Source organism: Emys orbicularis, chromosome 4, assembly GCF_028017835.1.
Source record: "Emys orbicularis isolate rEmyOrb1 chromosome 4, rEmyOrb1.hap1, whole genome shotgun sequence".
Taxonomy (NCBI): Eukaryota; Metazoa; Chordata; order Testudines; family Emydidae; genus Emys; species Emys orbicularis.
In genome coordinates, this window is record NC_088686.1 from 111,740,407 (window position 1) to 111,764,795 (window position 24,389).

Consider the following 24,389-nt stretch of genomic DNA (forward strand, 5'->3'; position numbering starts at 1 on the left):
CCATGCTGAATATGATATGCCAGCTCCACCTAGGAAAACATGATCTGCCCCTGGGGGCTGATCCATAAGATAGGCGCCATCATGCCAGTCACACAGACAGACGTTTCAGTTGCAAGGCTGATGAAGACAAGGACATGGTCTGTTGGCAGCGAAAGGGTTAAACTCCAATGTGAAGCTCTCAGCATTACTCCTTAGCTAGCTCACATTTTGGAGATAGGAGTTTTGCTTCAGTCCTAGCGGCAATCAACCCTTTACATAGGGCAGTGTGGACTAGTGGATAGGGCACTGAACTGGGACCCAGGAGACCTCAGCTCTGCTGCTGACCTGCTGGGTGATCTGGGACAAGTCACTTCACCCATCTGCCTTGTCTATTTAGGTTGTAAGCTCTTTGGGGCAGAGACTGTGTGTGTACAGAGATTAGCCCAAAGGGACCCTAATCTCTGTGGGTGCCTCTGAACACAACTGTAATCCAAATAACGAATAGGAATTAAGATATGTATTCAAATGTTGCAGCTTTGGCCAATCTACAGCAGATCTGTAGGTTTTGTAGCCATTTTTAATCAACAGATTCACTTCCTGCCAACCCTTTTCTATTGTAGGACTATACAGGAAGTGGCATTAGCATGTTTGGTTGGAGTGGCTTCATCTCATGCCCCAATAACATGGCTACATATTCAGTTCAATTTCATTTGGCTGTTTGCTCTGCTTATGATGAGCCTTTTTTTAGGGAGGCCATCCCATCTGAGCTATATAGGGATATTCCTATTTAGAGAGATACTACCCTAGATAGCAATACTATGCCAGGCAGTATGGCCTCCAGTGGCTAGAGCATTCAGGAAACCTGCATTCTGTTCCCAGCTCTGTCACTGTCCTCTGTGTGACCCTGAACAAATCACTTTCCGTGCCTCTGTTTCCCCATCTGTCAAATGGGGGTGGATGATACTGACTAGCACCATGCGGAGGACAGAACTCCATTTCATGAAGGCTTTTGAGATTTTGAAATTTGGCTTCCTTGCAAATCGCAATGAAAAACCAAAAATTTCAAATTTTTCCAGGAAAGAAAATTCCAAACAAAATGTATTATGGGTCGATCAAAGTCTTTCATTTTGAAAAGACTGAAATGTGTTGTTTACGTTTTAACGTTTTTTATTGAGTATTAGAACACAAAATTTCAAAATAGAAAGTAATTTCAAAACGAAAAATCATTTCATTCCAAAAACGTTGAAACGGGGCATTTCAACATTGTCAGAACTTTTTATTCCAGTTTTCTTCAGAAAGGAAATTCCAGCAAAATCAACCTATTTCATGAAGCATTTCGATTGAACTGGAACTGAATATTTTGATGGAATATGCTTCTGTAGAAGCTTCTCCGTCCGGCTCTAACATGTACCCCCTTTACAAAGCACGTTGAGATGAAAAGCACTATATAAGAACGAGGTGTTTATTACTATTCCTATACACTACACCAGCATTGCTCAGCCTTTCCAGGTTGGCAAGCCTTTATTCAAAGTCAAAAATTTTCATGACCCTCTCACATTTATTATAAAAGTAAGAGTAAAAAAGTATCAATATTCAATGCCTCACAACCCCCGTGACTGCCTTTTGTGACCCCCCTTAGCAGTCACAATCCATGGGCTTTGAAAAACACTGCCCTACACCATCAGATAAATTAACCTGGAATAGTACACCAAAACAGAATAATAGAATCACAGAAATGTAGAGCTGGAAGGGACCTCTTTATGTCATCTAATCCAACAGTTCTCAAATGGTGGGTTGGGACCCCAAAGTGGGTCACAACCCCGTTTTAATGGGGTTGTCAGAGCTGGCATTAGAATTGCTGGGTCCTAGGACCCAAGCCCAAACCCCACCCGCACAGCCTGGGTCCAAAGCTTGAAGGCTTCAGCCTTGGGTGGTGGGGCTCAGGTTACAGGCCCCCAAACTGGGGCTGAAGCCCTTGGGCTTTGGTCCCCCCTCCTGGGGTCGTGTAGTAATTTTTGTTGTCAGAAGGGGGTCGCAGTGCAATGAAACTAATCCATCACCCTGTCCTGAATCAGGATTCAGTATACCTAGACCATCTATGACAGGTGTTTGTTTAACCTGTTCTTAAAAACCTCCAAAGACAGTAATTGTGCAACCTCTGTAGGAACCAATTCCAGTGCTTAACTATCTGTATAGTTAGAACTTTTTTCCTAATATCTAACCTCCACTGCTGCAAACTAAGCCAGGAGACACAGAGAACAATTGATCTCTCTCCTCTGTATGACAACCTTTTACATATTTGAAGTTATGTCCCCCTCCGTCTTCTTTTCTCAAGACTAAACATGCTCAGTTCTTTCAACCTTTCCTGACAGTCATGTTTTCTAAATCTTCTATCATTTTTGTTCTCCTCTGGACTCTCTCCAGTTTGTTCACATCTTTCTAAAAGCATGGTGCCCAAAACTGGACACTGTACTCCAGCTGAGACCTCACCAGTGCTGAGCAGAGCGGGATACCTCCCATGTCTTACATACAGGGGCGGCTCCAGGCACCAGCGCAGCAAGCGCATGCCTGGGGCGGCAAGCCGGGGGGGGGGGGGCAGTCTGCCGGTCGCTGTGAGGGCGGCAGTCAGCAGCGTGCCTGCGGGAGGTCCACGGGTCCCGCGGTTTCGGTGACAATTCAGCGGCGGGTACGCCGAAGCCGCGAGACCAGTAGATCACCCGCAGAAATGCCGCCGAATCCACGTGACCACGGACCGGCCGCAGGCACACCGCCGAAGGCCGCCTGACTGCCGTGCTTGAGGCGGCAAAAAACATAGAGCCGCCCCTGCTTACATATGACACTCCCACTAATACATCCCAGAATGACAGTTGCCTTTTAAGCAACAGCATCACACTGTCAACTCAGTGATCCACTCTAACTGCCAGATCCTGCAGTACTGCTGCCTAGCCACTTATTCCCGATTTTTTATTTGTGCATTTGATTTTTTCTAAGTGTAGTACTTTGCACTTGTCTTTATTGAATTTCATCTTGTTGATGTCTGACCAATTCTCCAGTATAACACAATTATTTTGAATTACAAACCTGTCCTTCAAAGTGCTTGCAAACCCTTCCAGCTTGTGGCATCTGCAAATTTTATAATCATACTCTCCCCAGCCCCATCCTCCAAATTATTAACGAAAATATTGAATAGTACTGGTCCCAAGACAGACCCCTGTGGGACCCCACTAGATATATCCCCCAGTTTGACAGCAAACCATTGATAACTACTTTTTGAGTGCAGTTTTGCAACCAGTTGTGCACCCACTTAATAGTAATTTCATCTAAACCTCATTTCCCTAGTTTGCTTAAAGAATATCATGTGTCAAAAGCCTTACTGAAGTCCAGATGTATCACATCTATTGCTACTTTAAATACTGATTTAAACAAAGGCAAATTTCCTACTGTGGGGGATGAGAAACGGAAGGTCTGGGGAGGAAATAACAGAAGCAAATAGTGGCAGAGACAAAGCGATCCTGATACACAATGTTCTAATAATATATTACTAAATTTGCCTCTTGTTTCTTTTTAAAATGCACACACCTAGTGCCCCATGAAATATGTAGCAAACAACCGCGCCCATCAGGAAGATAAAGAGAGATTTCAGGAATTCTTTCATCAGGAAAGCATGAGTAAGAAACAGTGAAAGCAAGCAGAACCCAGAGTGAGCGCTGGAGGCTGCACCAGTACTGGAGGCTTTGGAGATGCCCCCCAGAGAGGAAAGAACCCAAAAGGAGGGGGGGGGGAGGGGTTGATCACAGGCCTCAGTGCTCACACATTTTCTTTGGTCCATGTCTATATTCAAAGTTGAAACAGTTTAACTGTAAATCTATTTAAAACCCGCTTAAACTCATTTCATCGCAATTTAGCTTAATAATAGTAATACCACTCCCTAACTCTTGTATAGTGCTTTTCAGCTACAGATCTGTCAATAAGGAATTGAGTTTAACTGATATAAGCCAGGTTTAAAATCAAATTCAGAGTGTTCACAAAAGAAGATTTTGCACAGATTTAACTAACTCAGTTAGACATCACACCCTCAGTTACATATAGACAAGACCTATTGGTGAGAAGTATTAGCGGCATAATCACATGAGACTTCATCATAATGAAATAGTTCGGGGGTGGGAAATCAGGCAAGGGTTAAATACTACTAACAAATAATAGTAATAATGCTGCATTAAATGAGAGGGATGGAAGTACTGAAACACGTGGGCTCTATTCGTGTTTCCTGTTTTCTTTTAGACTGTAAGCTCATTGGTTGGAGGGCTCTCTCTCAATTTACCTAGCATTGGTGCTATTGGCAGCTACCACAATATAAATAATTATAATAATAGGTAGATTCATAGATTCCAAGGCCAGAATGGACCACTACGATCATCTAGTTTGCCCTCCTGTGTAACACAGGCCTTCCCCAAAATGATTCCTAGAGTGTATCTTAATTTAACAATTGTCAGTGATGGAGAAACCACCATGACCCTTGGTAAATTGTTCCAATGGTTAATTACTCTCACTGTTAAACATTTACATTGTATATCTAGTCTGAATTTGTTTAGCTTCAACTTCTAGCCATTGGATCGCCTCTGTCTGCTAGATTGAAGCGCCCATTATTAAATATTTGTTCCCCATATAGGTATTTATAGACTGTAATCAAGCCACCCCTTCATCTTCTTTGTTAAGCTAAATAGATTGAACTCCTTGAGTCTATTACTGTAAGGCATGCTTTCTAATCCTCTTATCATTCTTGTGGCTCTTTTCTGAACTGTTTCCGATTTATCAACATGCTTCTTGATTTGTGGGCACCAGAGCTGGAGATAGTCAACTCTCACACCAGTGTCAAATACAGAGGGAAAATAACCTCTCTGCTCCTACTCGAGATTCCCCTGTTTATGCATTTTAGGATCGCATTAGCACTTTTGGCCCCAGATATACTTTGGGAGCTCATGCTTAGTTGATCATGCTCCCCATATAGATATAGGGAATCATTCAACAACTAGTGAAGCCACTTCCGGGGTGGAATGTGGCTCTATGATCTGTATTAATTAACCTAATATAACACCAGGCCTCCCGTCCATCTGCAGGGACTGACCCTTGGACCTAAAAAGCAGGAGCCCCTACTGCTCGAATTACAGGAGCTTGCACAGTCTGAGCGCTCTCTGTAGCCACTAGAGGGAGACAAAGCACCACTCCATATTAGTGTGGGTTACACCCACAAATACCTGAGCGTGGCTAGGCACCTAGTACGCTGTGACTGCTGCTTAGTACACTAGTCATTAATCTCACTATCACATCATGCTCCCCATGTCTGCTTGTTGAATCCACCTGTTGCCTCTCATCACAGTTAGACTGTAAGCTCTTTCAGGCAGAGATCAGTGTGTGTGTGTGTGTGTGTGTGTGTATGGTACCTAGCACAATGGAGTCCTGATTCCTGATGGGCAGCTTTCCACCCACTTCAGTGAGTTCTGGATCAGGCCCTTAGCATGTGCCACTCATTATACTGTAACTGCACACTGTTACTGAAGTGGCTGTCGCAGCATGACCTTTAAGAAAGTCAGTGGCATCTTTCTACTCTAGATAAATGCGGGGAATTTACATGTGACACTCCCATCGAAATGCCAGCAATGGCCATGCATGTGAATACCACACTTGGCCAGATGAGACTTTATGAAGCCTTCATGTGCGCATGGAGCTTACAGCAAATTAGGGTTGCCAATTTTGGTTGGACGTATTCATCACACGACATAATCTTTAATGAAAGATGAATCTTTAATTGCTGGAGACTCCAGGCCAATCCTGGAGAGTTGGCAACCTGAACAGCAAGTTTTAATAGGTGGCAGGTGGCTCTGACTTCCTTTGAGGCTCTTGCTAGACCATTATGCAGAATAAATTCTTTGGCTGTTCTCCTGGGTGCAATGGTATATTCCCCTGATGCTCCACGGTTATCAATCACAAGTTAAAAATCATTTTATTTTATGGCTTGTCCAGATTCAGTAGAACTCCACGCAGCTTCTCTATGGGAGCTTGTATAAAGCTCTGCCATCCCTCCACAATAACGGATTTTCTGATGGGGCAGCATGCAGGGGCTGCTACCTCAGAAACCAGATGGGGTGTGATTGAATCTATCCCTATAACAGGAGGAGAAAGGGAGGTAGATCTCACAGCATTATGCTTTCTGACAGAATTTATGAAGCAACACAAGTGCTACAGTTCTCAAGGTGACCCCTCTGTCAGTCACCTCCCCCATTAGAGCTTTCTGTTCTAGGATCCTGGAGGTAAACTGCCAACTCCCTGGGCCAAATCCTGCTCTCATTTACGCCCACACAACACTTTAGACTTCAGAGAGGTTGCATTAAGTTGCGACCATGGTGCAGTGGTTTCAGGGGAGGTATGAACCGCACATAAAACAGCCCTAAAGTGAACAGAACACAACTGGGGTTTATAGAGCACAGCCCATCCTCCAGCAATCCTAAAGCGCTGCACAAAGAGATCCAACAGATATCAGCAGTGTGGGGATTGTAAAGAGAAAGCAGCCGCCCTTGTGAGCTCAGCAGCAACTCACACATACACAGCCTCAGGCACTGGAACTGGCTTTAAAAGGTTTTACCTTCTACCTGGGCAGAGATGAACAGAGGGAACTGTGGGTTAATCTGTCATCTAAATAATGCACCTCTAACACGGCAGCAGCCTTTAATGATACTGCTGTTGTTTTATGACTTGCTGCTGGCATTACAACATAGAACAAACTGAAAGCATTAGGTTAGGAATGGGCCTACAGTCTGCTGTGGAACTTGAATCCAGGACTTTTGTTGGTGTGTGTGCACACATTAGGTGTTCTATATAGGGAGATATAGCAATACAAAGAGATGTGGGGGGGGGGGGAGAAAGAGGTTATGGAAGCACATTAGTGTGTGCAGATAATAGTATTTAGATGCACCTGTTGACTGTGGACACAGAATCAGAGGCTGGAGCCCCAGATGCTGAACGAAGTCTGATTGTGAAGTGTGGTGCACACCCAGGCAAATATTTCATCAGGTCAAACAAGTGGAATGTGCTAACTGCAACTCCTTTGTTTCTGTTACAGTTTAATGTCTTGACAGCAACATGAGTCTCAAAGGATCTACCAGCAGCCAGCCTGGCTCTGCAAAGTAAGAACCTGAATGACAAAGTTTGACTGAATGGCTCATCCCCAAGAACTGCAATAGATTACTACCTGCCACCACAAACATTTCCTTCCACTTCTGGTTCTCCCCCAAGGGCGAGACTCCACTTTCTCCTGCTCACTTACTTGGGTCTCCTCAGCTGGGGCCAGGGAAGATTCCACCTTGCCGTGTCCCAATACAGTCTAAACCAAACATGCTCACACATGCCATCATGTATCAAGGCTTTGCCACAAAGCACCATGTGGTTTGATCGACACTCTAGAGGGAAGAGAAACCTATGTCTGATTGCCCTGTTTCTGTAGTTCTAGGGTTCGTTCAGGTGCCCACAATTTCTGTGTGGCAGATTCAAATTATACTCAGCCTGGATCTACAAAATCTCTCCCTAAAAGCTTCAGCCAACACTGGACAGTAGGGTGCATGTGGCAGTACACTACACAACTCTGAACTGCTGCCTGCCCCAGGAGGGGAAACCAGGGCACAGCTCACTATCCTGGCTGGCCCCATTGCTATAGCACCCCCTGGCATCAGGACATTGCATTGCAGGGTACTTTGCTGCTTATGCCCCCTGTTGACCACCTGTGCTGGCCTCATGATGGCCTGTTGCTGTTTGGATTTTGTGTGGCCATCACCCCTCAAGTTCAGCCCCCTTCCAGGGTAACAGAAATCCAACTGTAAGTCCAAATAAATACCCAGACTAACAGTTCTTCTGCCCCTCTCAGGCAACCCTGAAGTTCTCTGCCCCCCCACACCTGGTCCCAGCAGAGTTTCTCCTATGCTGCTTCCTCCCCACCGCAGGTCTCCTCCACTGCATCCCCTCCCTCAGGGATCTCCCTGCTTCTCACAGGCCCTACCTCATGGTTCCCCCCACAAGAACCTGACCTGCTCCTTGAGTTGTGTTCTCCAGCCTAACTGCTGAGAAAGGGGGCTCTCCTGGCTCCTCTCTGAGGAGAGTTCACAGCTCTGTTTATGTAGTCCTCTCTCTAATCCCTCACAGCGGGGACCAGGCATTATAATTAAGTCTCCATCACATTCAGCTGGGGAATAGCTGTCTGGTCACAGACAAGGCTGAGCCCAGCTTGCCTTAAAGGGCAAGCCAGCCTGTGACAAAGCCCTACAGACTAGAAGGGACCAGCGGATGCTGGGAGAACAAAGAGAGAAAAATGGGTGATGGTCAGTGGTGGAAGATCCATACATCTGTTGCCTTAGGCAGGGGGTCCTCTGCCCTTTCTAGGTCTGACCTGTCTGAAGGGAAAGCCAGTGGGCTACTCTTTGGAGTGAGCAAAACCTCAAACAGGAGTAGGTCAGATCCCCTCCCCTCACAAAAATTAGATCTCTCCAACAACAGACTGTGCAAACATGATGGCATTCGAGCTTCCTGCAAGGCTTCCCAGCTTGTTGCAATCAGAGGTGTCACTGGAGAATTGGTGTCAGTGACCGATACTCCTCCAGCTCACCAGGCAGGGTCCTCATAACTACCTCACTTACACACTAACGCAAGCTGATGTGAAAAACCCATTGCCGTTTGCCATTAAGCTGGTTTGAAAAGCCCATTGCCGTTTGCCATTCAAGCACTAGACCAGATCAATTGGTTACCATCTGTATTGCTCAAATGAATCACATAATGAATCCGGGGGGGGGGGGGAAACCACAACAAATTTTATTTTTGAGATTTATTGTTTATTTGCTCCTTTTCTTTCCTTTTGCAGCAGCAGCTTGGGCAAAGCAGATGGTGCTTCGAGAATGAGTGCAAAAGATTTATACGGTAAGTCACCACCACTGATACACTAGGCTGCTGCTGAGATTTGCCTGAGTAAAGATTGCCAGGTTCAAACTGGTAGCAGGGAAAGCTGAAGGCATCTTTATTGCATGGCTTCCTGTTTGTATCTCATGGTGTGACAGTGTGGGGTGGTTGTGAGATGAACTGACATGGACACGGCACAATTCACCTTTAAGGGGCTTCTCATTTTCCAATGAAGCATCCAGTAGAAGAAGCTACTGCAGACAGGATGCCAGACTAGACAAGCCATGGGTCTGTTCCAATACTGTTTCCTATACTTCTCCCTGCTGAGGTGCTATGTGGCAGGAAACAGGCAGATGACATCTGTTTTCCTATACACCATGTTTACAACAGGTTTTCATGACATGGTGGCAGAAAGGCACATGTCCTCTCTGCACTAGCGGTCATGCCATTGCAACCACTTAGTGCAGCCACTCTGATAGGGGCTGCCACTCCCGTATTAATTTTGCTAGTGTTACAAGCCTGTGCAAAGCAGACACACTTCCACATTATCCCTAAAGTTCTCTGGTTGATTTAGCCAGACAACAAGGTTCTCAAAAGTGCAAAGCTAAAAAAGACTGTTGTGAGCAGGTTAATGATTATACTCGTTAATTACTCAGTACACCATGAAAAGTCAATGCCCTCTGAAGCTTTCAAAGAAGAGAGAGTTTACAAGGGATCATTTTCTAGAGGACAAGAAGAGCTTCAGATGAACATGCCGGGCCAGATCCTCAGCTGGTGTAAATTGACATAGCCACATTGAAGTCAATGGACCTACATATAAAAGCATTGTATCAGAGCTAGGTATTAATAATCATCAACATTACTGATGGATCTCAACTGATTTACACTAGCTGAGGATCTGGTCCACACTATGTAGTGATGGCCTGAACAAGCAAGGGGAGGGGGTGAGAAGAGAAATCTTCTCCTCCACCCAGTTCAGCTAGGAAGATAAAAGCTCCTTAGTTTGGGGTACTCTAGCTGTGGTCTGGAAAGCCTTCTGTGTGTAGAATTCTCATTGACTTTATTAGCAGGATCTGGGCACAGGTATGTAACATTAGTTTTGTGAGTGCAATGTGATGGGTGCAGATATAAAAGCCAGAATAGAACAGAACAGGGCTTTTCTGATTTTGCTTTCCAGCTGCAAAATTACTAAACAACCTTGTGGAATTCTGGCAATTCTTCTGTTCTGGGTTTTTGTAGACTATCAAAGCATTCCAGCAGCAATTCAATGAGTTGCTCAGACTCAATTAGAAACTTGCCTTTGCCTACTGGTTGCCTGAGATATTTTCACTGTAAGGTGATCGTGGTCACAGGTGGGGTGCCTGGGATATTTGTCGCTCTAGAGCAGGGGTCGGCAACCTTTCAGAAGTGGTGTGCCGAGTCTTCATTTATTCACTCTAATTTAAGGTTTCGCGTGCCAGTAATACATTTTAACGTTTTTAGAAGGTCTCTTTCTATAAGTCTATAACATATAACTAAACTATTGTTGTATGTAAAGTAAATAAGGTTTTTAAAATGTTTAAAATTAAATTAAAATGCAGAGCCCCCCGGACCGGTGGCCAGGACCCGGGCAGTGTGAGTGCCACTGAAAATCAGCTCGCGTGCGGCCTTCGGCACACGTGCCATCGGTTGCCTACCCCTGCTCTAGAGTGGCCTCCGTTGCAGACTGGTTGCCTGGAGATTTGTCACTGTAAAGTGACCTCAGCCTGGGATAGTGTCACTGTGAGTGACCTCCTTGGCTGAAGGGCTGAGTACTTAGCTTAGCGGATAAAGTGTTGAACAAAGTAATCATTAATCATTTAGATTAGCTGCAAGGGACCAATACACAGAAGTAAAGGGAGGAGATCAATTCAGTGCTATTTGCACCACTCACTATTTGTGGCCTAATTTCTGTCTGCGGAGAAAGTGCATGGGTTATTCTATTGGTCACTTGTCTAGTGATTAAATAACATGTGCTTGACTGGGAAAAAGAAGTGTTAATGCATTGGACTAGTTGGACTTTATTCTCATTTGCACTAAGGCCCCTTTACACAGTGTAAAGGGGTCATAGTGCCCCCCTGTTATGTTTTGTAACTCCTATGTTATTCTATTTTTAACTGTATGTTGAAGGTACCCAGAGCTTGGCTAGGGGAGGGCAGATTTTGGTGGTGCAAAGATTTCAGTCTAAAAGCCTCCTACAGTAAATACCTTGATCTTATTTTAGTCTCCTCTGAATATTGGTCAAAATAAAAATTAAACTGAAAGTTGAAAATAACGTATTTTAAACATTTCATGTACTAAGGCCACTTTCCTTAAGACAGATATCCACCAACCATGTGAATGCATCACAGAACTGAGACTTTTTAGCTAATCAACATGTGGGTGTTAAAATACTGGCTTTGTGCCCCTCCATAGGGACACTGGCAGCTCTAAAATAGCTTTACTGCCCACAACTGGAAATGGAAAATAAGTAGCCAATGGTTTGGCAAACACTCCCAAAGCATCCATACTCTCTGTAAAACAAATTTGTTCTCAAAAACAAAAGTCAATCACAACACTTAGGTGAAACGTGCCTTGCTTTTTTGTGAAGTTGCCCCAAAAGCAATTCTTGTTACAAATTCACCGACACTGAGAGGTTAAATGACAAGTACTGGCATCCCACAGCAGGTCTGTGGCAGAGCTGGGAATAGGATCCAGGGCTCCGCCCTCCCAGCCCCATGCTAGACTACACTGCTTGTATATGAATGAGGTACGCCTTCTGTGTGCTTACTTTTTCTGCCAAAAAACCCTCAGTGGTTAGACACCTATCTGTCTCTCCTGCTTTATTGACCTGTATAGGCAACACTTTATAAATGTCATTTAGGATGTCAGAGGTGCTGTACCCAAGTAAATAGAGCACTGAACTCAGACTTGGGAGACCTAGATGCTATTCGTGGCTTGGCCAGCAGCCTGCTAGATCATCTTGGGCAAATCACATTACTGCTCTGTGCCTCAGTTTCCCTGCCCATGAAATGGGGATGATGACACCGACCTTCTTTGTAAATCACTGTTTAATAGTAGATCTCAAAACACTTTACAAAGGAGGCGTTGCATTAACCCTCTTTCTTTTTGCATTTAGTTACCCTCAATCTGATGGGGATTTAAATAGGCTGATTCTAATAGCACTAAGAGGAATTTCTCCCACACATCCATCCTCATACCCTATTCACTGATGAAATAACAATAATAATAATAATGCAAAAACGAAACAAACAAACAAAATCCCGAGGTTAATGCAACATTAAATGTTAGAACGTAAGAACATAAACACGGCCATACTGGGTCAGACCAAAGGCCCATCTAGCCCAGTATCCTGTCTTCCAACAGTGGCCAGTGGCAGGTGCTTCAGAGGGAATGAACAGAACAGGTAATCATCAAATGATCCATTCCTGTCACCCATTCCCAGCTTCTGTTGTAAAATCAAACACTCAAAAGTCAGGAAATTCTGAAAGTTACATTTTCTCCTGCAATGTAAAGTTGGCCATCTGCTCATCCTGTCTGCCTAGTATGAATTCCTACACGTAAATTTACATTTAACAGGAAGGATTAGGATTAGATGTCCCGGTTTTATAGGGACAGTCCTGATTTTGGGGTCTTTTTCTTATATAGGCTCCTATTTCCCCCCCCACCCCGTCCCAATTTTTCACACTTGCTGTCTGGTCACCCTAGGAAGGATAGGAAAAGAGAATACCATGGGCAGAATCACTGGTACAATCTGGCTGCTTTGCATCACCAGGCATCCAGAGTATACTAGCAAACCTGGCCCTGTGTATGTGCCTTGTGTGTGAACAGTATATGGTCAGCATCTCCTTCAGAGTCAACTAGCATAGCCGTGCCATGATCAAATAAAGAGTGTAAAACAGTCTCTCCTTTGCTCAGCCCCAAGTTCTGGAAGGGTCTCTGGCCGCATTTATAGAAAGCACCTTGGCTAGCCAGACAGCAGGTAGAAGGACAGGTAGCTATCATGTTGCTGCCTTATTCAACGCACAGGGCAGCCAGCTGAATAAATGTTAATGCGCACCATGAATAAATAAAGCTGCTTCTCTGCTTACTGGCTTCTGTTCTGAACCTAGATGAAAGGACATTGAGGGAAATCCATTGTATTCTTGGCAATCCCAAGAGAGAGGCTGGGAAGGAAGTACTTTAAAATAATGAGTAGTTTACACAACAGGCTTATTGCTGTCTTGGTGGTTGCATTAGCCGGCAGCCTCCTACTGATCTAAATTGTTTTCAAGGCTTAATAAATAATACTGTACCCATTCAAGGATTATCCACTGAACCCAGGGGAAAAAGGGACTGATCCTAAGATAACTGAAACTAAGGGGGGGGGGTCTCTCTATTGACTTCAGTGGGCTTTGAATCAGGCCTTAAGAGAATATTCTAGTCTATACAAGTACTTATACTGTGATCATCTGAGCACCTTCCAGTAGTACATTAAGCAGCACGACTCACATCAGTCACCCCTTCCCAATTGTCTGTACACCATACTGATCTACTTGTGCCTAGAGAAGAACTAAGACTAATGCCTATAAAATGGAAGGGGCATTTCACAGCCTGTAACTGTGCCCATAGCAAGAAGTTTCTGTGCTGTCTTATCATGGAGCCCAAGCTTTGAGAGTGCTGAGCACTTTGCCTGCTGCAATTTAACCAGCTGATGAAACAGTTAACTTGAGGAGTTAACCTGGCAGCCGCGATCACTCGATACCAAAAGCAGTTTGTAATTGAAGAAAGGTTTCTGGGCTGTAACAGAACACTGGGCACGATGGGCCCAGTCATTCCCACCTGCCTGGCTTAGGCAAATGACACCATCTGCCTGGAGGTGCTTTGCTTCAGGCAGGGGTTCTCAACCTTTTTCTTTCTGAGCCCCCCCCCCCCCCAACATGCTATAAAGCTCCACGGCCCACCTTTGCCACAACAACTGGTTTTCTGCAAATAAAACCCAGGGCTGGCAGTAGGAGGTAGCAAGCAGGGCAACTGCCTGGGGCCCCCCACCACAGGGGCCCCCTTGCAGCTAAGTTGCTCAGGCTTTGGCTTCAGCCCCAAGTGGCAGGGCTCAAGGACCCAGGCCTCAGCCCCATGCAGTGGGGCTCCATCTTTCTGCCCTGGGCCCCAGCGAGTCTAACGCTGGCCCTGCTTGGCGGCCCCCCTGAAACCTGCTCGTGGCCCCCCAGAGGGCCCCGGACTCTTGGTTGAGAACCACTGGCTTAAGGCACAGGTTGATGTGCTGTAGCCAGGAGACTCTGAACAGGGGCAGACTGCACCCAATCTATGGTGATCCATTGGCAGCACAGTCTCCATGGAGAAGTGCCACTGTAGGATCCCTGGCACATAAGAGACCTCATGTCCTCATTGGCTGAGTGGAATGTACTACAGGTTAAAGATTAAATTACAACCCCACGGATCAGAGACTGGTTTCCACAGTTACACAGCCACAGTATCCAGAGTGAAGCTGATTTCAGTTATCCAACAGCCAGAGCTCTTTGGGAGACTTGAGTTCAATATCTGAGCCTAGCAGATAGTTGCATGGGCTGGGAGCTCTGAAGAGGGAAGTGAGTGATCTGAATTGGAAAGGTTTGGTTGAGTTGGGTGTGCATGAGTTAAGGGTCAGCTCAGTTCGTATTTTTCCCAAGCTGACTTGCCTCTCCCTAGACAGAGCAGAGTGCAGCAAAGCGCTAGATAAGTGGCAGTTGCTGGTTCTCAAGAGCAGAACAAAACGTTTAATGGAATCATCAAGGTCATGATTCTGCAATTGGCTGCCCACATGCAGAGCCCTGTGCCCATGTGGAGCCCAGGTGTCCATTTGCATGGACCAGCTTTCAGGATCAGGGTTCTACTGAATAACTGCACAGTCCTATAGTCATAATCCTTGTCCTCCCCCTACCCCAATTTTGACTGGTTTTGCCCCTCACTTTGAGTGTGTCTACACTGCAATCTGAGGTGTGACTGCAGCACAGGTAGATGTGCCCACTTCAGCACAGTCTAGCAACGTGAGTACATATCCATGGTACCTGGTGTGCTTGAACAGCCCACACTGCTGCATTTACGCTGCTGGTTTTAGCCATGCGAGCGCTGGTTTGTCTACCCTGCTGCAGCCTCACTTTGGATTGCAGTGTAGACATACTCTTTGTGTCTTCTGTGAATTTATCTTGTACTTTCCTCTGGGCAGGGATTGTTTCTTTATTTGTTCTCTTGAGGAACCTAACATGGTATCAGACACTCGAAAATAATGACGTCAATTCCAGCTCTGTTATAAAAATGGGGTGGGGACGAGAATCAGTGTTCAACTGGTGGAACTGAACAAACAGGCCATAAAAGAAATGTCATTTTCTAACTTCTAACACGGGCTGATAAACAGCAGCATAAATGAAAATAAAGGGCCCAGTTGATCCTGAGCTGGTATAAATTAGCACAGATCCATTGACATCAGTGGTGTTACGTGTGTGACGTTGTGCAGTCTACATGGTTTTATAAAAACATGATAATAAGTGAATATAATGTAACTGGGATAGTTTTATAAAAAAATTGATAATAAGTGACTATAATGCAAATGGGATATGCTTTGTGCAAAAGGTCTCTTGTAAGGTATCATTACAAAGCTCATAAGCTACTGAGTGTGATCATCCTATTTGTAGAAATGTACCACTCTTGTATCTAAAACTAGAAATATAAAATGTAACTCTGAGGGCCTATTGTAATTATGTAAAGTGTAGGCCATTAATGATGGTTTGGAATCTTGATGACTCCCATTGTCTGCAGATGGCTGTTTACCTGTGAGTCTCCCTGTATATGTGTGTGCTGGCAAGTGAGTAATGAAGTCTTGCAGTGACATGTGATCATGTCACCTGAACTGGAATCCATCTTTAACCTGGTGCTTTTCCAGTGAGGGGAGGGGGTGGAAACCCAGAGGGACAAAGGGTTCCCGCCTTATGCAAAAGATATATAAAGGGGTGGAAAAGAACAGAGACGGAGAGGAGCCATCATGAAGAATCCCCTAGCTATCACGTGAGCTGCAACAAGAGCTGTACCAGGGGAAAGAATTGTGCCCAGGCCTGGAAGGTGTCCAGTCTGAGAAAAACTTACTGAAGCATCTCTGAGGGTGAGATTATCTGTATTCAGTTTGATTAGGCATAGATTTGCGCATTTTATTTTATTTTGCTTGTGACTTACTTTGTTCTGTCTGTTACTACTTGGAACCACTTAAATCCTACTGTCTGTATTTAATAAAATCACTTTTTATTTAGTAATTTACTCAGAGTATGTATTAATACCTGGGGGAGCAAACAACTGTGCATATCTCTCTATCAGTGTTATAGAGGGCGAACAATTTATGAGTTTGCCCTGCATAAGCTTTATGCAGGGTAAAACGGATTTATCTGGGTTTAGACCCCATTGGGAGTTGGGCATCTGAGTGCTAAAGACAAGCACACTCCTGTGAGCTGTTTTTGGGTAAACTTGCAGCTTTGGGACAAGTGATTCAGACCCTGAGTCTTTGTTAGAGCAGACTGGAGTGTCTGGCTCAGCAAGACAGGGTGCTGGAGTCCTGAGCTGGCAGGGAAAACAGAAGCAGGGGTAGTCTTTGCACATTAGGTGGCAGCTCCCAAGGGGGTTTCTGTGATCCAACCCGTCACAACGTGCATTCACACCAGCCAAAGATCTGGCTCCAAAAGCACAAAGCTCTAAAAATTGCCTTGAGACTATCTTTTTCATAAAGCTGGGTAGAAAATAGCCATTAGTTATTGATTAGTTAGCATGTTGGACAACAACAAGAGTGATTATTCAGCATTAGTTACTGGTTATCTCCTGTATAGAACCATGGGCTTGTTAATTATTTTAGCTGAGCTACATGTGACATTCACATGAATATAAATGGATACACTGCGACTGCGTACATGAAATATTTCCTCCCCCCCAGAAAATTCCACATCTTTCACACGGGTTTAATATGTGTAGTTAATGTCTGCAATGTAAGACAAAGAGCATTGATTCAATAAACAGAGCTCAACCAACATTTTCGTTTAGTGGATTTAGGCCATGATTCAGGAAAACACCTAAGCATAAGGCCATCCCAGTTCAGGACATAACCGGCACATGCACTACTTGAACTTAAGCTCATGCTTAAAAGTAAACCACATGCTTAAGCCCTGTCTTGAATTGGGATGCTTTTCTGAATCAGGGTCTTAATTTGGCTCTCAGTTTTGGGGACGAAAGCAGAACTCTGTCCCAGAGACCACCAAAGAGCAGACTTTGATAAGTTACAGCTATTCACATTAGCAAGAAATCTCTCCCCATCCCACAAAATGAACGCAGCACTCATAAAAGTACACTGGCTATTAAGAGCCTTGGAGACTTAACCTAATTTCTCACTCCAGCTCATTTATCTCCTCAGGCCCCTTCTTTCCTGGTTCTTTGCCCTGAATGGTGTTGGGTGGGGAGGTGTCAGTGAAGTACATGCTTAAGTTTGCTTCCAATAGGTACGAGGAAGAAAGAAAAACATGCCTCTTTGTGATCATACACTTATGAGAGGATTAGTGCACTTCCTGTTCAGCAGCATGTCTAGTGCGTAGAGCACTGAAAAGGGAATCAAGACTCAGGGTACAATGTGTATAGTGGGGGTGCTGAGAGCCATTGAACCAAACTGTAAACCTGTTATATAATGGAAACCACTTAAAGCCAGGGGTGTGGCAGCACCCCCAGCACCCCTAGTTCCAGCACCTAGGTCAAAATTCCAGGATTCAGTTTCCCTTTTGTCACTGGACTTGGGCAAGTCACTTAATCTTTCTGTGTGCCTGTTTCCGCATCCATAGAAGTGACTGTCACAATTCATTAACGTGACTGGGGGGAAGGGGTGGTATTTCTATACTAAAAAGTCAGTATACACACTGCTGCATACTTTTGTCATCATCACTAAGAGAACTGGGCTGCAATTCAGGCTATAGTGACTGCACAAACTGCCAGCAGAGGTTCTCCGTTGAAACGATCATTTTAAAGGAATGATGTCAGAGGTCCAGAAAAAAATAATAGTCACTTCCTTAGTGGGGAAGAATTGCTGTCCTCTAATTCCATTGCAGCTTATCAGCAGACACTCATTTTGTATATGTAACATGATTGTAAAGTATTATTTAATAGGAATTGACTGACTTAGCATGACTTTTTTCAGCAAATTGTGAACCAGGATTTTCTCATATGTAACACATCACTAAATTACATTACAGGGTGATGTAAATATTTGTCCCAGAGAGTGGCCAGCCTGAGCACAGGGACTGCTTCCTGAATGTGCCCCCTGGGGTGCAAGTCAACCCACAGGAGGCTGGGAGGGGGCAGGGCCATGGGGCTTACACTTCTCACTTGGGGTCCTGACTCTCCCCCTGGGGCAGAGTCACTCCACACTGCTCCCAATGCAGGGCTGTGGCTAAATCTGGCTCTTAATATCTGGGAAGTGCTTTGCGATCCTTGGGCACAGGGCACAATGAAAGTAACAACATTGTCTCCAATGGTTCCCTACCCTATCGTTATGATTGACATGGGTAGTTTTCTGGCTCCATATATGCCCCCACCCCAGTGCCTAACGTCTCTAGCCAATAAGATGCTGTTCATGTTCACCTTTATGGGTCTGAATATTCTAGTCTCACTATGTTAATTTCTGCCTAGCCCAGTAAGAACAATACTCAGGAGGAAGAACGCTGTACTCATCAGAATTGATGCAGCATTCTCCCACCTGCTGGCCATGCAATTCCTACCTCCAGCTCTGATCATGGGTCCAATGGTTAGTGCACTGGTCTGGGAACCAGGAGACCTGGGATGCATTTTACCAACCTGTTTGCATCCACTTGGCAGCAAAGAGTCTGCTCCTATCTGCAGCAGGCAGCTCTCCACTCTGATCAGCATTCAGAGCCCTGCATTGCTTGGCCAAGTCACTTCAGCTCTCTGTGCTTTCCTCCCACCCTTTATCTGTCTTGTCTATTTAGACTGCAAACAGCTTCAGGGCAGGGATTGTCTCTCACTATGTTTGTGCAGTGCCTGTCACAATGGGGCTCTAATCTCATTTGGGGATGCTAGGCTGAGGCCGCAGGTTGCCCATCACTGCTCTACTGTGTGTAAATAGTAATCAAGAGGACACAGCCTTTTGAAGCTGTGCCACTTAAACTTTCCCAGGGCCTGGTTGCCGTGTGTTTATGCCCCAGTGGAAGTTGGTGCTGGAGCTGATCAGGTTTCATGGAGCTGGGCCACTGGAATGCCTAGGCACACTAATTCCGTCTTTCCCCACTGGCTTTGAATGACTACATTGTTCAGATCAACGTCTCCGGCTGTGCCACTGCAGTGTCTCTCTTCATGTTTCCTTTCCTACCACAGATCCCAGCTTCACGTTACCCCTTGCTTTCCCCTGCTGCAATGCAGCTCTCCTCTTACTGACGACCTTTCCTCTTAAAGCCTCACTCACCCTTTCGTTTTTCCCTACACCATCTGAAAACGGAGCTTTTTGAAAGAAGAGGGTAGCATCCTTTGGGCAGTAATCTAGCTGTTTGCCAGTGGTGGGTGAACCTCCATGTGTGTACTCAGTTCAGCTCCCGTAGGCTTGGATAGGTATCTGAATGCACCCAAATCCATGGTCATCACCCTGCTGCCCCATTATTTGTATGACAGTAGCATCTCTAGGGGCCCCAACCAAAGGCTAGGGACAGAGAGGGAACAAGAAAATAGCCTCTGTCCCAGAGAGCTCACTGTGTGAAGCAGCAGAGTAGCTGCTGTTGTGAAGTAAGGTTGTGGGAAATGGCAGGAGAATTCAGACAGCAATGCAGGACCCTGAAAGGTATGTCCACACTTACCTCTGGAGCGATCAATCCAGCGGGGGTCCCCGTCTCCCTTCGACTCCGGTACTCCACCAGAGCGAGACGCGTAGGCGGAGTCGACGGGGGAGCGGCAGCAGTCGACCTATTGCAGTGAAGACACTGCGGTAAGTAGCTCTAAGTACGTCGACTTCAGCTACGCTATTTTCGTAGCTGAAGCTGCGTAACTTAGACCAACTTATCTCGCCCCTCCCCCCCGCCCCCAGTGTAGATCAGGCCTGAATGCTGAACAGAGCAGAGAGCTGCCTGCTGCAGACAGAAGCAGACTCTGGTTTCTGTGCTGCTAGGTAGAAGCAAAGTGTGTATTTGTTTGACCCAAGTTCTCCTTACATTAATAGGGAAAGCACCACACAGTCTAGGACATAAAAGAGCTTTCTGTGCTTCCCAGCCTTCTCCCTTCTTCTTCTCCCACCCTCCCCCCAATACCTTTCTCCAGCTTCCCCAATTGCAAACAGGTCCCTGCTGCTCCCTCATGTCCCTCACCAATGCTCCCTTTTTAGGCTGGACATGGGTAGTTTTCTGGCTCTGTATGCCCTCCCTAGAGAGCCTAATGTCTCTAGTCAAATACAATGCTGTTCACTTCCCTATGATCCAAATTCTGCCCTCAGTTACACACACCCAAATCCCACTGAGTTGCAGGTGTAGCCAAAGGCAGAAGCTGGCCTGCTGTTAATATTCCCTAGGGAGAGAGAGGGCTCTGTGTTCTAACCCCCTCTCTCCTGGCCTCTGGCTGGCTGCTTTCTTCAACCTGTGTGCGTTCAGCCATGTTCCACAGCCCATTGCTGCTTGTCTCTCTGGAGATGCCCCAGAGTTCCTGAGATCTGCTGAGACCTCTAGAGGCTGGTGGTTGTGGTGGGACAGCTATCCAAGCTGATGTGAACCCCAGAAAGTATTACTCTAGCTCTGATTTTTTTCAAGCCAGTCCATCCATCCTATTGTTTCATCTTGAAGCCACAGTCGGATGATATTAGGTCAGACTTGCTGCTGCTGCGGCTGAGATCTGCTCAGCACAACAGGTTGGGGAGCTCCCTAATTCTTTGCCCAGAGTTGCCCTGATCACTGCCCTGACACAGGCTAGAGCAGCCCATGGGCTGCTCTAACCCACATCAGCTGGCAGTGGTCCCCAAGGGACCATTGTGACTACATCACAGATAATCAGGTGATGATGATTGGTGAGGTGGACCTGTGAAGTTGTTCTGACTCTTGCAACACCCAGCCTTCATCCCCAGGCTTCTCTTCACAGTTCAAAGGGGAGTGGCCAGGATTTCTTTCCAAGGTTTTATAATCGTACAAGCAAGAATTTTTTCTCATTGTAACTTTTAAAAAACAAACACTGGCTTTTTTACTGGAATGAAAAGTATTGGGAAAATATTCATTTTGGTCAAAACTTTCCTTCTGATATCTTGCTGTTAAAAACAAAAACCATTTTTTTTCCATTCAAATTTTTGGTTTTTGGTAAAAATATTCAGTTTTTGAAAATTTTTACCAAACACCCCCCCCCCAAAAAAAATTATACTGAAAACTGTTTTGTTTTTTTTAATTCTGTTTCATTTCCCCCCCTCCCCCATATAATCCCTGAAAAATGTTTGTGGGAAATTTAGAAAAAATAATATTTTGAATTTTCTTGCAAAAAAGTAACTGGCATTTTTTCATTCAGCTCTACTTATAAGACAGGAGGCTGTCTCTGTATCTAAGCTTACATGACCAAGGATGTCTTTTTCACTGGGTTGCTTATTCTCTAGTAAGTTATTTCCCCCCACTTGGCTTCTTGTCCCCAGGCCACCGCATGGGGTGCTACTGTAAATATTGCCTTCCATCCTTGCATGCTGTGACAAGTTAGAGGCAGACATTCAGTGTTATTGATTGCACAAAGCCCTTGCACAATCAGGAGGTTGGCCGTGTTTTTATTTGCTCTCATAGAGTGGGTTATATCTGCAGCTAATAAAAAAGGAATATGAGCCCTTGGAATTGCTCTGGTGGTAAACACGAAGCATGAGGAGCAGGAATTTAGTTATGCAACTCCAACTAACAGCTACTGCCATGCTGTCTATAACACAGACCATTATTGTTACACAGCTTTCGTACCTTTGGGCGTCATCCAAAACCCACTGCAGTCAACGGGAGTCTTCCCATTGATTTCCAGTGGGTTTCGGAACAGGCCCTTCACCACCAACTAAAAGTGATAGTTTCACCAGGCACAGATCCACAGCAGAGACATACAATTTCTCTCACAGAATTGTTAGGGCCAGCTCAAGATGTATTGGTGCCCTAAGCAAAGATGTGAGTTGATGCTTTTAAAAGGTGCTGCAGAGATGCTTCCAAGAAGGTGCAATGCATTGTGGGGAATATTTTTCTCTGTCTTTCCCCTTTAAAAGGTACCTTGATAAAATGTAAGTGGACCTGCCTGAAAATGGTACCAACTATGGATTTACTTTTCATTACGTGTTTGAGCAATCCCAGATTTTATCTGTCCCGCAGGAGAGCAGTGATGTCATCGTGTGCAGTCCAGCCACACATACTGTGTCCTGCTCCTATGTGTTACATTTACACTTGGAAGGCTTTGCTGGTGTAGCTATACCAGTCTACCAAAGTACTCCTAGTGTGGACGCAGCTTTTGCCAGTAGTGCTTATTCTATCCCTCCTGAGCAAATAAGCTATACCAGCAAAAGTGCAGTTTTGCTCATATAACTGTGTCTACACTAGGGACTTCTGCCGGCATAGCTATGTCACTTCTGGAGCTAGGCTGACAGAAATTTGTTGTATAAACCTGGCTTAGGAGTAACCACTAACCTGTTATGTATGTGAGGCAGCATTATTTAGTGATATGTAACTGGATTGCTTTTCTGACCCAGTAATCATTATTATTAGCAGTAGATTCAATTTCATCAGTATCTTTAACAATCCATCTCTGCAAAACGTCCATAGTTGTTTTAACATTATGCAGAGGCATTTGTTGTCTTGCTTCGTCTCTATGAGCCTCCTTTGAAGGACTGTGCCCCGACCTGTTGTTTTGGCACAAATGCGAAGAGCCATGCTAAACGCTCATGTTACCACAAAGTGTATACACTGGTAAAGTCTCAAAACTGCACGTTCCAAAAGACTGCTTCCAAAAGTTGCCTGACTTATGCTGGGGGCTAGGCAGGTTTCTAGCAGGCCCCAGAATACAGAGGAGCTCAGAGGTCGTTCCCATCCTCATGCTGCCATTTTCCACTGTTTTAATCACAAGTCTCAAAAGGTTTGGTGTGTTTTTCCTTAAAGGCCCAGCTCCTGGAGTCATGGGAGAATCTCAGCTTTCACTTAAAACAAAAATATGGTGGAAGAGCTTGGGAAAGTACATGCTCAAAAAGCAGAAGGCAAATAAAAGAAACCCGAACTTCACGCTTTTTAAAAATCTCGTGATTGTTAAGCCTGTCTCAGGGGCCTGACTCCTGACTTAGGAGTTTGTAGGGTTGGCAGGACTCAGGGGCAGCTCTATGTTTTTTGCCACCCCAAGCATGGCAGTCAGGTGGGCTTCGGCGGTATGCCTGCGGGCAGTCCGCGGTCAAGCAGATTTGGCGGCGTTTCTGCGGGTGATCTGCCAGTCCTGCGGCTTCGGCGTACCCGCCGCCGAATTGCCGCCAAAACCACAGGACCGGCGGACCTCCCGCAGGCATGCCGCCGAAGGCCGCCTGACTGCCGCCCTCATGGCGACCAGCAGGCCGCCCCTTGCGGCTTGCCGCCCCAGGCACGCACTTGCTGCGCTAGTGCCTGGAACCGCTCCTGGCAGGACTGCTGCCTATTGTGTCCCCACAGCGAGTGAGTGTAGCTCAGGTGGCCTGGAGAAGCTGCCCTGCTCCCTGCCCCTAATACTAAAGTCACAGTCTGTTGCCCAAGATGAGCGCTCTGAACCTGGCCTTCCACTGCCTTATATCATCATTTACATCTGTGCAAAGGGAGTGTGAAACACTGCCAGATCAGAATGCTGGGGCTCTCTCTGGAGTCCATGGCACCGAGTTCCTGGTTATCCCCTGCAGAACTTCTCAGCTCTGTGCATGTCTCTCCAGAGTTTAGAAGTAGTGCAGGGACAGACACAGAGCTCAGCCTAGGGTTACCATACGTCCGGATTTTCCCGGACATGTCTGGCTTTTTGGGCTCCAAACCCCCGTCCGGAAGCTCTGCAGGGGCCATTTTCTGGTAAGTGGGAAGGTCTCTGCAATCAGCATGAGAAGCTGCTCATCAAGCGGGCTTCAAAACCTTACAGGGATTTGCTCTGTATCCGTAGCTAAAATTTCCATGACTATCCCCTGCCCTAGAGGTGGCTGCCTATTAGTGGTTCTTTGTGTACCTAGTTTGCAAAGTGCTGCAGGATGAAAGGCGCAAGGTAAATATGATTACTGGTTAGGCTGCATTGCAAGTGTCACTTAGTTGACACGATAGTCAGTCTTCTTCACTTCTGCATCTGTGGCTGCCCCTTATTATTCCCTCTCCTCCTCAATGCCTTCTGCTAGTAGCAGCAAAATCCAATGCGAGAGAAGAGACAGGGAGCCTCCTTTGTGATGGAAGCCAAATTAACCAGATTAGGAGGTGGGGGAT

At 45.6% G+C, this 24,389-nt stretch overlaps 1 protein-coding gene across 1 annotated transcript in view; it reads left to right on the top strand.

The window, feature by feature from the left end:
- Window positions 1-24,389, top strand: part of EPS8L2 (EPS8 signaling adaptor L2) — a 92,179-nt gene that overhangs the window by 933 nt on the left and 66,857 nt on the right. The gene's annotated exons all lie outside the window — the stretch shown is intronic.